The sequence below is a fragment of the Chenopodium album genome, chromosome 6 (genome assembly GCF_948465745.1).
Source record: "Chenopodium album chromosome 6, dcCheAlbu1.1, whole genome shotgun sequence".
NCBI classification, from domain to species: Eukaryota; Viridiplantae; Streptophyta; class Magnoliopsida; order Caryophyllales; family Amaranthaceae; genus Chenopodium; species Chenopodium album.
Genome location: NC_137839.1, coordinates 47,388,476 through 47,390,709, shown reverse-complemented (window position 1 = coordinate 47,390,709; position 2,234 = coordinate 47,388,476). Strand labels below are relative to the sequence as shown.

The 2,234-nt window shown below is 38.6% G+C and overlaps 1 non-coding gene across 1 annotated transcript; it reads right to left on the bottom strand.

Annotated features, from left to right (window-relative positions):
- Positions 1–1,034: 1,034 nt before the first annotated feature.
- LOC145637605 (small nucleolar RNA R71) lies at positions 1,035–1,142 on the bottom strand. Its single transcript, XR_014114369.1, has one exon. It is a non-coding gene; the product is annotated as a small nucleolar RNA R71 (small nucleolar RNA).
- Between the last annotated feature and the right edge of the window lie 1,092 nt (positions 1,143–2,234).

Below are 2,234 nucleotides of genomic sequence, written 5' to 3'. Positions count from 1 at the left end.
AGAATGAATTGTTTAGGTAGAACCTTGTGTTCTTTGGCATATGTTTCATGATAATCACAATTATTCTCCTCTTTCTAATCATATTGGACACCCCCGTATCCCTAGCGTCATTTTCTATTTATTTAAATCATCATTTTCTTGCTTACTTTTAGTTTTAGTGTTCTACTCAACAAAACCAACAAAAACCATCCCCTTTTCACTCTTGCAATAGTGATATTTGATGTTGAATTAGTGTGCTTCCCTAGTGGTTCGACCCTTTACTTGCCACTAACTAGTTTAGTGTAGGTTTAGGTATTATAAATGATTAATTTGTTTTGGGTGGTAGCATAACGACCTATCTATCCGCGATCAAATTTTGGCGTCGTCGCCGGTGAAGCGGCTTGTTTAGCGTCTATTATTGCTTTTGTTAGAGTCATTTTGCTTTCTTTTTTTTTTGTTTTTTTTTGTTTTATTATCCTTGGCATTGCTAATTGTTTGCTTAGCTTTGGTGAATGCATAAGAGGTCTCAAGGAGCACCCTCACATCAAATTGACCACGAAATCAACCGAGCCTTGAGACAAGTTCGTAGGCTTTATCAAGACGAGGGAAGAGGTTTTGGTGATATAGTTGATAGTGAGAGTGATACTTACTCTTCAAGTTCACCACACGAATTAATGGCAGGACAAGAGAATGATGTTTTATTTCGTGAGTTTGGAAATCCGGAGGATTACGAGCTCACGGGAGGGAATTTTCTACCCGTCACGGAAACCAACTTTTCGATCCATCCACAATATACGCGAATGGTCCAATCGGAGCAATTTTCCGGAAGTGCAAGTGAGGACCGTATTGAACATTTGGACCGATTCCTCGAATTGTGCGCAATGATGCAAACCAATGAAGTGAGTCAAGACTACATTCGTATGCACCTTTTCTGGCAATCTCTCACTGGACGAGCAAAGAAATGGCTAAAGCAAGTAAAGCCTAACACTCTCACAACATGGAGGGAGGTGGTAAAGGCGTTCTTGAAGCGCTTTATCTCCGAAGAGAAGACCGCCGAAATGAGAAGGAAAATTGCATCATTTGAGTAAGAGGCCGATGAAAGTCTTGGTGAATCACGGGAGAGATTCAAGGAGTTAGTACAAGCATGTCCCCACCATGAGTACAATCAAGGGTTGCTCATGCGGTTTTTCTACGACGGATTGGAGACCATGTCAAGAGCCAATTTGGATGCGGGGGCGGGTGGTCAATTAATCAAGATCCCTCAAAATCAAGTTGAAGCTACAATAGAAAAGGTAGCAAAGAATTACTCTTGGGGGGGGGGGGGGGGCGAAGAAGAAACGCTCCAAAGAGAGGTGGTATTTACGAATTGGAGAAAGTTGATCAATTACAACATCAAATTGATCAACTAACATAAGGGCTTTCCAAGTTGAACACGAGTGTGAATGCAAGTTCAAGTGGTGGTGCAAGCTTTTCTCCAGTTAACTCTTTCTCTTGTCAAAATTGTGGAGGAACGAACCATGACTCCTCGAAGGAGCCGGAAGAAAAATAGACAAAAGAAAGTTTAGAACACTCGACATCTCAATGATAAGTACCCTCTCCATATGCTTGTGAACCAACTCCCTCCACCGACAATGGATTCAACTACTCTACTAACATTACAAAACTCAAGGATTACGACACAAGTTAAGGCATAGAGAAAACTAGAAGTGCTTTGCAATTAAAGTCAAGCTAAGATATATAGCACTAAGAGCAAACCTAAAGAGGTTTCTAACTTTGACCCAAATTACAAAATATGAATAAACTTGAAATAAAAACGCACCCCCAAGCTTGTTTAATTGCTAGGGTGATGGCTATTCATCACTTCTTTTCTTTCCCTTCTTTCTTTCCTTTTTTTTTTTCTTTCTTTCTTTCTTTCTTTTTTTTTTCTTTTTTTCTTTTTTTTTTTTTTCAAACTTGAACATTTACATCACTAACTACTAATTACAATAAATTAAAAATTGAACTAAGAACACAAGAATGATATGCCTTAATTTTTTTGTGAATAAACAATATATAACAACCTTTATCAATCACTAAGATTAGTTTAGGCCGCGATCTTGGGAGTTGGGACTCAAGTTCTCGATCTAGGTACTAAATCAAAGAGGATCCTTGCCACTCATTCAAAATGTAGTAGGCTTGAAAAAAAAATATTACAACCTCACTTTTGGGAACAATATGGGATCAATTACTACCTTTTGGGGTTCAAATTCCTTTGA